Raw genomic sequence first — 13,428 nt, 5'->3', positions numbered from 1 at the left:
TGTTAATAAAGGCAGTGTCGCCAAAGGCTTGAGGTAATAAACAATTAAATTAGTAAATGAAAAAAATTGTGTGCTAGAGGGGAGAAGCCAGTATGGGAATGGGAACTGCGTGTTCTGCCCTTGCTTACACCACACCTGACCAAGAGCCTTTATACATTGCCTGAAAAATCAGTTATCTGCAGTGAATCCCAGTGACAAGACAAATAGTTACAGCTTTTTTTCTTTTTTTAAAAAACAAACAAAACTTGGTCTCTTCTGCAAGGTCAGCTCCAGTTGAATGTGACAGCAGCGCATCCCTGGGAACGCCGAAGGGGATCTGCACTGAGCCACCAGGCACCCTCCTGAAGACGAAGCAGCTGGCTGTACGACCGCTGCTGGAAACCAGGCAGCAGCGAGCTTCACCTGGAGCACAGGGCTCTGGATCAGGGAGGTCAGGGACCAGGCTGAAGGAGACAGGACCCCGCATTACGACTGTCATGAGAAGAGGAAATCCCAAGGAAGGTCTTCTGCCTCCTCCCTCGTTACAAGGCGCTGGGAAACCATTTGCGCCCTGTGGCAGCACATAACAGACCCAGCACGGGGGTTATGCAGGCAGAAAAAAGCTGCCACTGATTAAGAAAACTTACACCCTAGGCCTGTCTCTTCTTTCCTGATCACAGAGATGTGACATGCAGCTGCCTTCTGTGATGCCAAGAGATGTCAGCCTTAGCAGCCACATAAAACATCTCCGAGAAGACAGCATGACAAAGAACAAGTAGGAAATGACCTAAGAATGGTGCTTTTTCCTTTCTGCAGGGAGAGCAAACACTTCCATCAGTCCATAACAAGCCTTTGGCACTTGTCAATACGGCAAAAATCAGGCACTTAGGGAGGCAGGAAAAGAAGATGACAATGGAGCAAGGAGGAGAAACAGCCACTTTTGTCAGCAGGTTACATCAGCCCCCAGCTAAGCTGCAACAGCTCCTTCATGTTGACTCATTCCTCCAGTCTTTTTTTACCCAAGACAGACACAAATCCTCCCCTTGCTGGATCCAGAGGATTCCCTAACACGCTGGGCTGCCTGGCAGCTGGGAAAGCAATCTGACAGGGAAAAGCACACCCGACAGACACAGGATTTGACAGTGTGAGCACAGGACGACACACTGGTCCCAAGGGTCGCAGATCTGCAGACAGCCTGGCAAGCAGGGATAAGCCAACCGAGGACGCAGGTATGCAGTCCCTACACCCCTCTTCCAACCCAAAAAGCCCCGTCTCAACACACAGATTTGGCGGGTTTTTACTTATTTTCTTCTGGTGGCAGAGATACTCCCTCCGTGCTGCTCTCTGCAACTGAGAATAGAACAGACACAACTCACCCAGTAGAGAGGAGAGGGGTACAGGGAAGCTGGTGCCTGAGGGGGACTGCAAGGAATTCCTGAAGTCACTATCCCAAAGTGAAGTTCACCACAAATCATGCTGGCTTGCTCAGGTAATGATCTTGTCTCCCACAAAGCCAGCAGCAAGCTTGCCTTAACAGGAAGAGCAATTATCACTCGAGGGTTAAGAGTACCACCGGGGTGGCAGCACGGCCACCTGCATTACAGCATTTTCCTTTTCTGTTTCAAACAAGACACCAGCCTTTCGTTTGCCCTGTTGCCGCCCCTTAAATTAACCTCATTCAGTTTGTCAGGCTGTCCGTCAGTCTGCATAACATTCCCGATGCAACGCTCCTGTGAAAATTTCAGTCGATAACTCGCCCTTTCAATTGGAGACCATGATCTCTGAGCCTCACAGCCACCGTTTGCAGACTGGCCAACAAATGGGAGACAGGGAAATGACGGCTCACCCCCCTGCAGCAACCTCCAAGCAGGAATCAGAGCAGCGGCTTTGGCGCTTTAGAGGACACAAGGCTTGGGTTCAGGGACACGGGGGAATGAAGGATGCCCGTGTCACCCATCAGCTGGGCTAAGGCACAGCGCAGCCTGCTCCGCTCTCAGGTGGACACGTGCACGTCACCCTGACACCCGACTGCATCTCAGGCTTTATCTCCACAATTATTCAGTCCCCTCTGCTTCCCGTCAAGGAGCTGCCAGGCAGCGTAAGGCAGCCAAGGGCAAAACTTCAACTGGGGCAGCAAAAGAGCGGCAGAGCAGGCAGCTGCTGAGGGCCAGGGCGCAGCTCGGGCACATCTCGCCCACGCCCGCGCTGCTCCCATCAGGCAGCCTCAGCAGCACCGTGCCCGGAGTCTGTCTGAAGAGCCTTTGGTGAAGCGGCTGATGGAGCAGGTTCCCAGGACCTGCCTCCTGGCACGTCTCCATGAGAGCAGCAGCTGCCCTGAAAAGCAGAGATGCGCACCATGGGGGAACTCAGCCCCGTGGAGTCAGCAGGGGGGATCATCACACACACAGAGTCACAGAGCGGCTGGGGCTGGCGAGACCTCTGGAGATCATCTGGTCCAAGCCACTGCTCAAGCAGAGCCCGTCTTTATTGCAGGGAAAGAAACCGTCCCTGAGCCGCCTCGTATTACTGCTCTAGTGACTGATCAGCCCCAGGACTGGCAGAGATGGCGGTGAAGCACGACAGGCTTTATTGCCCAGTCCCATGGGTTAGGGCCCTGAGGCAACGGAGGGGCAGATGTACCCTGCAAGCCCCCCGGCTACACCGCGAGCTGCCCGGGGAGGAGGGAGGCATTGCACCGGGACAGCAGGACCCGAACAGCTCTGCGGGTCACTGCCTGCGACAGGCATGCAAACCCATCATTTCAACACCAGTACCAGCCATCCCTGGTGGCTTGCTCTCGCCACAGATGGAAAGCGGGTTTTCATGGTGGATTCAAAGAAAGCTGCCCTGGGAATCCCTCCCCCACTTGGAGGTTACTGTTGTCCCCCAAACAGCTGGAAAAGCAGCAAGGAGGAAATTCGCCCCCCTCCCCCTTGGCCCAGGAGGCTGAGCCTGGCCTCTCGCACGCTGCCTGATGCTTTACCCGCAGACCCAACCAAGCCCACAGAGCCAGGCCTGGGTGAACCAGCTCCACAAATCCAGCCCACCTAGCGTGGAGCAGAACAAACCTCCTCCCAACCCTGTTTTTAAGCCCCTCACAGATCCCACCTCCAGTGAGCGGCACATCCCACCCAGCGTCCGCACAGGAGCCCTCCCTGGCTGCACCAGCCCTGCCCCCCCCTGCCAGGGCAGCGACCCAACCGCCTCCTGCCACCTGCCACGCAGCTTGTCAGCTGCAGCCTCCATCAGTTCAACGGCCTTTCCCTGCGGCTGGCCTCCGGAGATGCCCTGCAACGCGACGGAGCCCACACGCTCTGTAGCTACACAACCCTTACCGTTATATTTTTGTGCAACACCACAGCTGGTTGGGCCCCCAGCAGGTGTGAAACTCACCTCACCACAGGCAGGCTGAGGACAAACTTCACACCCCAGACTCTGTCACAAACAGCAGTCTGACACAAAGCAAACGCAGACCTAATGGGGAAAGCGTCGGGAAATCCATGCCCGTCCAGGAGCAAAGGGCCACAGGGGCCTCTTGATCTCAGAGCTCCAAAGACACGACTCTCCGTTAAATACCGTCCAGAAAACAGAGGGAAAACTTGTAAAGATGATCCAGACTCATTTCTGCACAAACATCTATGCAAGCTGTCTATTTTACTGAGGGGTGCCCCAGCTAAAACTGCCCCCAGAGCCAGGCTCCTCTCGCTGCGTTGGGACGGAATATCTTGCTTTCTCTCCGAGACAGCAATATGGGAACGTTGCATGTAAAAATCAGGCCACAGGCTGCTACAGACCAGTCAATTTTCATTGGGAAATAGTCCCACAGATACTTACCATCTCTACACAGAAGGAAGCAGGGATGACAGCCTGATTGGAGAGGTGGAGAGTTTTGGACGCATCTTGTAGAACTTCAATACTGCTGGAATTTATCTCACTCAGATGCACGTAGACAACCCGTTCTTCTCCAATGCTCACTAAACAGGTATTCTGCTCCAGGAAGCAGGTAGGAAAGAAAAAAGAAAAGCAGGGGAAGTTAAAAAATATGAGACAGCTCTAAGTGTCCTCCTCGACTGGGCGATAAGTACGGCTGTTGGAAGTTTTCAGTGTTGCAAGGCTGAAACAGAAGGCCTGGGGCAAGTGCAGGCTCGGGAGTGACCCCATCTGAAAGCCACAAGCTCCCGTTCTCAGGGGACAGAGAAACCCTGGGTCCCACGCTCTCCTTTCCAGACCTCCTCCACAGTTAGCTCTCCTTTCTCTGCCTTGTGCCTGCTCCCGCTCCTTCTGCCGCTCAGCCTTGCCCCAAACCTCCCTGACCGCTGCTGCTGCACAGCGACACTTGGACAGTTACTTCTCTGACATTCCCAAAAATGCACCTCTGAAAACCAGCACAAGCCAGAAGCGAAGCAGGCTCTTCAGAGCAGAGATCGTGCAAGTTATGGCCTCTGATGTGTGCTTATGTGTATTCCTGGTATGGCATGAATAACAGGCATTAATTATTCATGACATCATTCAAGTGGTGTTTTTTCTCTTGACAGTCAGAACCAAAAGCTTTCTCCTTGCAGAACTGGCACAGACTACTGGAGGAGGAACACAGATCCCTTTGCTAAACCACCTTCCCACATCATTAAAAACAACGAGAATTTGTGCACTCTTGCGGTGGATTTCACTGGTTCCAAACACCTCAACACTTCAACAGGATCTGAATGCATAGAACTCCCAACACTGACCAGACGCCGTATGATTCACTGGAGGGCACAGAGTACGATTTAACCGAAAAAGAAACCAGCTTCCACGATGTAAAACCTTTAATGATGTCTGGCTCAAGGAAGTGGTATTGACCGCTGTCAGAATCACCAGCCCAACTCAGCCAGAAGCAGCAGCATCCAGAAATGCTCATCCCTTGGCAGGGCACTGCTGCGTGCAACTAAGAGCCAAAAACCTCACCTACCAAGGCTGGGGCCTCCAAAATAAGGAACTGAAGCCATGCACGATGATGCATGTCTGGGCGATGCTGCCCAAAGCTCCCGGGAAGGAGGAGCTGCAGGGAAGAGCTGCGCCTCGCCAGCCAGCTTAGCTTCCCGGTGACAGCGGGACAGCAGCAGCAAAGGCAGGGCAGAGCCCTTTGGGGATGAGCGGAACAACATCTGGAGGATGCCCAGGAGAGCTGCCTTCTGTCAGCCTGTGTACTAACACCACGCATCCTCACCACCAAGGAGAGGGCTTCAAAAACCCCAACCCCTTCATCTACAGGGTTCTAAAAGGGACAAGGAAAATGCCATGCAACAGCGTTACAGGCAACATGGCACAGGGAAAGGCAGCAACAAGCGATGGCAGCTCTGCCACCAGTAACGCCAGCGCTGGGATTTACCAGCTCCTTCATGCAGATGACACACGCCAGACTGGAGCTGGCACGCGTTCACCTGCAAACAAAATACCCGACAACGGAGCTGTGGAGGGACTCTGCACAACCTGGATGAAAGATCTGTACCACGTTCTGCCTGAAACGGTGGTAAAGACCAGGCATCGACACTGGGCACCCCAGCCTAAGGCAAGAACGAGCTTTGAAGTTCTACTGGAACACACTGCAGCGATTCCCAAGGTCAGACTTGCAGCCGTACGGGTAGGATCTGCCACCAGCGCAGGACACGTAACAAGACAGCCAGCTCTTCTGCCAGCCCAGAAAGCTTTGGGTGCGTCAGCTACCAGGGAACTACTGGAACTGCACTGCAACCAGAAGACAGACCTATAGAAAATGCAACGCATCTAGTCCTTTCTTTAGGCACAGCTACGCTTCTCCAGCTGAAATGCTCGCCCTTTGGGCAAAACATTGACACGTTCACGTCCAAACAGAAAAGATTAAGGTAAGGTCAACTTTCAATTTATAAATTGTTAGCCCAAGCGTAAAAGCTTTTCAAGGTACCTGTAGTTCAAAATCCAGCTGACATTTAAACAACTGGTTATTCCAGTGGGGAGAAACCCTCCTCTTTCGGGGAAGCATGCCTTCTGTTTGCAAGCAACTGTTTTGTCAAACGTGAGACTTCCCTGCAAAGCCTGCATTGCCTGGCCTTGCTGTTGACTGGTTTACATGCACATCCCCAGCAGCCAGGGTTGAGATGACCAGTGGCATCCAAGGGATTTGGCATCATCGTTTCAATTCGGTTTATAAAAAGTTTATATCCCTGCAATTGTTTTCAAAATGTCAGCCTTCCTTTCTGTTACAGAAAGCTTCACGTTCTCGGGAATCCTCTGATATCCCCTTCCGTGCTCAGAGAGAGGACAAGACATTTTAAAACAGCTGCTTCAAAAGTTAGTATCCTTTTAAATTAAAGTTTAATTAACTAAATTTGTTCTCGATTTCAGCCAGTGGAAGCCAGGACACCAGATACAACGTTCTCTTGCCTACACTTTGTTGTTGCTGCTGTATATGCCTGAATGCAAATGTCCTGTAGGAGCCTTTAGTCCAGGAATGCTTTGCCTCACCCCTTTTCAAGCTTGGTAGGGAAAAAAAAAGAAAAGAAAAAAAAGCTTGTGCTCCAGATGCAAGCAGTGTGGAGTCTCATGCGTCTTTGGCTGGGGCTTTTGGCAAAGAGATATGATGGATATTTCTCAGGCGGGATGGACCTGACTTTCACGAAAGCTTAAATCCAGCTTTACAGAAATCATCATTTCAGCACGGTCTCTTACACCGCTCTTGCTTTAGTGGTATTCAGCGATGTCCCCGTGCGCTCCCGAACAAGAGTTCTAATGAAGCAGCGGTTGCTGCTCATCTCGTAACGCAGGAGAGCGAGAGACCCAGGAATTGCTCTGGGTTTCAGACTGGGCTTGTTATCCCGCCTCACACGTCCGTAATTAAACACCATCTCAGACACTTAGATTTCCACCTAAGAGGACACCACCCTTCTCTAGGCATTAGCTGCTACTTATGCCATGAATCCCTTCTTTCCGTGTCCGCACCAGCCACGTATTGTCACGTTCTCCTTTTCCCTGGCAGAACCCCTGTACACTTTATGCCCACCAAGATGAGTCACACAAAGGCACGCATCTCGCCTAGCACTCACCAGCGGGGATCTTTCATTCCCAAACACTGAGACACTAGCCACAGTGTCCTGCCTTCCTATCGCCGGGGCTTCCAGCGTCAACGGGATCTCTACCGAGCTGTGAGGCTGGATAATCCCACACGGCACAGGGCTGGAGTACCACACAGCAGCATCCTCCTTGTGCTCCTATAAGGGACAGAATCAAAGACAACTTCAGAGTGACCTCTGAGGAAACTCCAAGCTTCTTAACATCCACCACAACGGCAATTCACCCACATTTTTAAAAATCCCTAGGAGAAAGCAGAAAGGCACAACACAAGGAGCAAGATTTGTATGGGCCTAATTAGCATCCTCACAGGGTCCAAAAGCTGCTGCACTCGCAAACGCCCACTCCGGTGCTGGCGGCCTCCTTGCAGCAGCTTTTCACAACCCTCCAAGTTCTCCTGCATGAAAGCACCCCAAAGACTAGAACCGAAACTGCTTTCTGAAGAGTTCAAACCGCTCCTGAAGTTCATATTCAGGTAGCTTCCCGTTCTCTCCAAAACTTTAGGTTTGAATATAAAACAGCAAAGGTCTTATCCAAACCCCGTTTTTTTCCTAACAAACCCCTCGATAACGACGTTTGAGGGCAGGAGGCGAACACGACGCCAAGCCTGAGGAAGGACTCCATAGCAGCCTGGAAGATCGCTGTCGTTCACAAGGGTCAGCATCCACTCGCAAGGGAACTTCAGAAAGCACCGTCCAAATGTCAGAACAGGGCTGAGCACGGGCAGTGGAGGAACGACACATCCGGGTGAAGAGATGACCAAAGGGAATTAGAGACACTGAGAGAATGTAGAAGTTGTTTACTCCCCAAACAGCATGAAACAGACACAAGGCATTTGTCTCTGCCAGATAGACATTTCCTACCTCTACGGCAATCGATCACCTCTAACTTCTTCTTACTCAACAGCCTCTTGTAAAGGAGGGGCAGCCCCAGACTCCCGTGGCAGAGGCTGCCCAGTGCCCTGCCCCAGTGCTCTCTCATCAAGCTTTGCCCCTCCCTTGCCCCAGGAGGCCGGCAAGGACCCTCCCACAGTCCCAGCAAGGCACGAGCTCTGCGGGAGCCTTCCCGCTGAGGACCAGCGCTCCCCAAAGCTCAAGGAAAACAAGACTCCCGCATCTCAGTAAAAGCAACTCCCTCCTCTCCCGTACCGCTCTCGCCCTGCCTGAAACCTCAGCCGCTTGCCCCCGCGATGGAGGGCACCAGCACCGCCTGCCTCTCGCGCTGGGTGACCAGCCTCTCCCAGCTCCTGCAGCTGCCTGGGTCCTCCACACACCAGCCCACACACCGACTCTTCCCATTCCCACTCGTTTTACAAAATTGCAGCCCAGGCACCCAGTGGGTGACTCTGCCGGGGAGAGGGAACAGCACCAGCAACTGCGTCCCTCTCGTCATTAAACTGGCACCCGCTGCGGCGCAACGGCATTGAACGACGCTGCAGCTTTTGGCTTAAGTCTGGGAACGTTCATGCTCAAGAGAACCAGAGAAACCTGAGCTCACCTGCCACACCAAGGACTAGTTTCCCCTCACCACTCCTGCCGTAAGCCCCTTTCCCATTTGCACACGCCTTCACTAACTGAGCCAGACCCCAGCTTTCAGCAGGCTGCTCGCCGCCTTCCAAACAAATGCTGCATTTTGGGCCAACCCAGCACAAGCCCACCGCTTGCAGGGAGAAGCAGGGGCAGTCCTTTGGAGATTCATTACTCCTCACGTCCCAGACAACAGGCCAATAGTGAATATAATCACTGCTCCCTTAAAAATAAAATAAACCAAAAAAAAAAAGACAGAGGCATGGCCCTGAGCACTGAGCACAGGTGCCTCTCAACATGGGCTGCTTTCAAAGCACGGCTGTGCTCACAGCGAGCTGGGCAGAACTAGCTCGTTAAGCAACATTTCTCATTTGGAGCTGAAGCCAGGACACCCCACGCCAGGCAGCGTGCTGGGCATGGGTACGCGGGGAAAGGTGGCCAGCTGCAAGGAAAGCGCCGGTACCTGGCTGTGAGAGGCACGCCAACACCTCCTGGCCAACACCATCCACGCCCACCACCAGCGCCAGCTCGTATCGCCCCACCGTGTTGGAACACAGGGTGACCTGGTAGAGGAGAAGAGCGTCAGATACTTAATCACTGCCAGAAGCCATCAGCCACGCATGGTGTCCTCTGGCTCTCACCCACGGTCAGGAAAGGGAGCGATATTTTGCCTTAGTTCTCCTGCTGGTCCACGTGTAGACCACTGTCTTTCCGAGTAACAAAACTCTTCTGGCGATATCCGATTTATTAAGTACGCCTTGCATACCAGGGCATATGTAAGCTAAATTAAAGCACAATTCATGTTCTACTTGCCACTGGGACCAATTTTTACTCTCGACTACAACAGCATAAATCCAGAGGAAATCTGTTGACTTTCACAGAATGAGTCCAGCTTTACAGTGGGAAGCCGAGGGCAAAACGTGGCCCAGCAGCAGCTGTGCAGCTCATGGCTGCTGGAGCTTTTCCAGTCCTCGCTGCAGTGGATGCAACCATTCTGCTCCACACAAGAGGAAAGATAAGACCGGGAAGAATAGCAAACTGCTTTATGCAATGACATCTTTCTTTTAACAGTCACCTTCTGTCCCCATCCTTCCTCGGCCCACTTTAAATCAAATTGCTCTAAGCAGCTCAGACACACACGCATGGCTTCTGTGCTTCACCGTAGGGTACACGATCCTTGGCTTACAACTTTGGAAACAAAACGGTGCTCCGCCCCAGAGTACCCCAGCTCACAAAAACCTAACACGAACACCGATCTCTTACTTGCGTTATGCCCAAAGCCAGCAGCACTACAGCCCTCCTGCGCACCAGTGAAGCTTCAGCTCCACCTGCTGAAGCACGTATGGCCGGGCTCGTGCCATACCTGGATACCCAGGGCTCCTTGGGAGCGGATGGTCCCCTTGCAGGGCATTATGGTGAATTCAGTTGGCTTGATGTGATGTTGGGCTCCCTTTCTCCAGGACGGGCAAGTGTTGTCTGATATCTGAGCAAAACTGGTGACGCTGCGCTGTCCTGAGCCTTCGCCAGGGATGCGAAGGTTGAAAGTCATGGGAACCAAGGAGGTGTTAGTGAGGCGACACGGCAGGGTGCGAGGAAAGCCTGGGAAGGTGAGACAAATATCAGTCAAGTCCCCGGTTATCCCGTGATTCCTGGTGTGACTCTCCTGTTAGGATAGACCGGTGCTTGTTGTTTATCTCTTTTCAGTGCGAATGAGAGGTAATGGAGAAGCTCAGGGAGGAGTGAGTTGTGACTGAAGTTGCTTTTTCCATGGATGGCACAGCTTGCTTCCTTGGCAATGGGCAGTGCCGTTGGTGCTGAAGAGCTGTCTCTACCTGTGAGGAGCTCTCTCACCTGCCCCCAAACCAGCCCCAACTCTTTCTCACTGATCAGTGTGCACCCAGACAGAGCATTTATTCTGAAAATTCAGTCTGTAAAATCCCCCATTAACTCCATGAACATTCCCCCAGTTTTCAATATATGAAAGTAGGGCATTGTCATGTAAGGAAAAGAAAGGATGAGACCGGGCACTACAACATGATGCATTGCACTCTAATGCAGTTTCTCTAGGCAGGACCCTTAAGGCATCTCCTGTTTCTGGGCAACCAGACTGAGCACATGACAACTCGGCCCACCTCACTGCAGGCAAACCTGATGCTTCCTTAGAAATGAGCAGGAACTGTGTCTCACCTTACCTAACAAACGGGGACATCACATCCACACTGCCTTTGATTACTGCCCACAAAGCCTGACATCACTCCAGCTCTGACACTTGCTTTCCACAACGGAAAACCAGTGGTACAACCACACTGGGTGAGGGGGTGGCTGTTCTGCAGAGGCAGGACACCAGCCCGCAGCTTGGTCTGGAGCGGACACCAGCTCTGCCAGAAGACACCTCCCATGCCCTGCTTACCAAGTGCTATTTGAATAAAGACAGGGAGGAAAACCACCTGCAGACACAGCAGATAGTTTCTCTGTGCCCAGCAGCAGTGACCATTGCCCACCGCCAGCAATTACTCCGGCAGGGAGGCGGGGGTGGGGCACAGAAAGGACATGCACCGACTGACCCACTGCACAGCCCCAAATGGGACCGAAGTCACCAGATGCAGACAACAGCCAGCAGCACAGTGACAAGAAGCAAAAATACAATAGCTGCCTTCAGCTGAAAAGGCCTTGTTAATGAAATCAGATTAAAGTAGGATGAACCTCCTATTACACAACCGCATTTCTGCCGGTGCGTTTCTTGTGGGTCTATTTATTCAAAAGGAAGCAGAGAAGTGGCCGAGTGGTGATGCAGGGAGAGGGGGAAGTGGCTCGGGGAAAGTATTGAGATTTCCTAGAAAGTCCACGAACCGCATGAAACCACAGAGGCATCCTGGGCACAGAATGATCATGGCCCTTCAATCAATCCCCAATTGATTTCACATGTAAACTTTAGATCATCTCAGTACAAAGCCTTTTCTCTGAGACTCGAGATGGAGAATCAGAATCTGCATTTCAGTGGAGATGCTCTGGGTGCTCAGCCACCGGCTCCGTCAGTGGAGCAGTGCTTCGGCTGGGGAAGGAGAAGGAGCCCACATCTCTGGAGACATCACTGCCCAAACCAATGCCGAGCTACTGCCTGGGCTTATTACCGGGCAGGTGATAACGAGGAGCCCTCACAGCACAAATTAACAGCTCACACTAAAGGTCAAGTGGGTAAGTGGTGTCCTCGCCTTGCAACAGGAACGTTCACCCTGAGCAGCCACAGGCTAGCGTGTGGCTCCAACTCCCTTCTCCTGCAGCCCCATCCCCTGGGCCCTTCTGGGACAAGGGCTTTCACCATCATTCTGCCGCCAAGGATTGGGAGGTTGGGGCTGAGCAGGCTCTGAGGGCACCAGGAAAATCCTGACTTTCTATTCCTTTGGTCCTGTTTGATCTCACGGCAGCAAAATACCACCTGAGCAAGCGGCAGCCCTGGTTCTAACACCCTGAAGGCTGCTGTGGAGGAACACAAGTGACAGACGCTCCCAAAGCGCTTCATTTCAGTAAGGCACAGACCTCCCCACCAGCGGTCCAAGCCCAGGGCACACTCACCAAAGGAGACGTCGCCGAATGGAGGGAAGGTACATGGAAAGGGAAAGTCGGTCCGATGACACAGCCCCTGTAAGGACAAAGGCAGAGGAGGAACTGGCTTGGTTAAAAAGAACTGCAAAGTGTTCGGCTTTCGTTACCACCGGGACGGATAGAAGCTGGTCTCAGCAGCACGGTGGGTTTCAAATCAACCCGTCACCCCTGCGCTCGGCACAGCATCCCTGTGCACAGGGGCAGCCAAAGCAATGTGGTCAGCAGGTGGCAGCTGCTGAGGTGGCTCAGGGCACCAGGGCAGGCAGGGTACACCCCCAGGTTGCTGCTGGCCCAGTGAAGGACCCTGAACAAGTGATGGCTCTGTGCCTCAGTTTCCCCATCTGTCGTGTGACGGGCAGAGCTGTCCATGCAGAAGCAGGTTCATTGTAACTAGCCCTCTCAGCCACAGGTTCCCTGCTTTGGTATCTCTTTGCTGGAACTGGCCTTTCCACGGGCTAGATGGACATCTTCCTCAGACCCTATTCCACACTACCATTATGCGTGCAGGATTTTGAGGCACGAATCCACAGGAGCCCCAGACATCTACTGAGAAACGCAGCACAAGTTCTACACAGTGGATGGCGGAATCTTGGAGGAAAGTATCAGCTTGTCACCAGTGCACCGGCTGACACATCCAAGAGCAAGACTATTTGCACCACCAAACATGAGTGTCCTGAAGCCACCACACCAGCCCGCCCATCCCTAAATTCAGAGAGGTTCCAAACTCCCAAACTCACCAACATCCACTGAAATCAGCACTTGAAGCTGCACAACATTCATTAATTTCATGGTTGATGCCAATCAATGCCAGCTCTGCCTCTTGGTGAAAAAAACAAATACAGATCAAGGAGCACAGTGACCCGTGCCTCCTAGTTTTATTCACAGGACTGCCACCGGGTCTCTCGTACACATGAACAGACCCCAGCCTCCCGCAGGAGGGACCTGCACTCACCCGTGGTGTCCCAGTTCCAGCATCCCTTTCTAAAGAGCAAAAGAACAAGCGTTCAGGACCTCGTCAGGTCTGTTTCCAAGCAAAGAGTGATCACCTATGGTTTGGGCATCTTCTGACTGCACGATCAAAAAGCACTCAAAATCTGACTTTCAGGAGTTTCAATCCCATGCTAATTCTCGATTCCTGGAGCTGAATCCGTTCCTGAGAACAAGTTAGGTAGCAAATCCCTTCTGGCAATGAGGTTCCCTCTCCAAGGACCTCACGTAATCAGACTTAACCTGCCAA

General features: G+C 52.6%; 1 pseudogene; it reads right to left on the bottom strand.

Moving 5' to 3' along the window:
* Positions 1-2,057: 2,057 nt before the first annotated feature.
* Positions 2,058-13,428, bottom strand: part of LOC130157034 (hydrocephalus-inducing protein homolog) — a 67,808-nt pseudogene continuing 56,437 nt past the window's right edge.

This window comes from Falco biarmicus, chromosome 11 (assembly GCF_023638135.1).
Source record: "Falco biarmicus isolate bFalBia1 chromosome 11, bFalBia1.pri, whole genome shotgun sequence".
Classification (NCBI taxonomy): domain Eukaryota; kingdom Metazoa; phylum Chordata; class Aves; order Falconiformes; family Falconidae; genus Falco; species Falco biarmicus.
The sequence above is the reverse complement of the archived record's forward strand: the minus strand, read 5'-3'. Positions and strand labels throughout refer to the sequence as shown.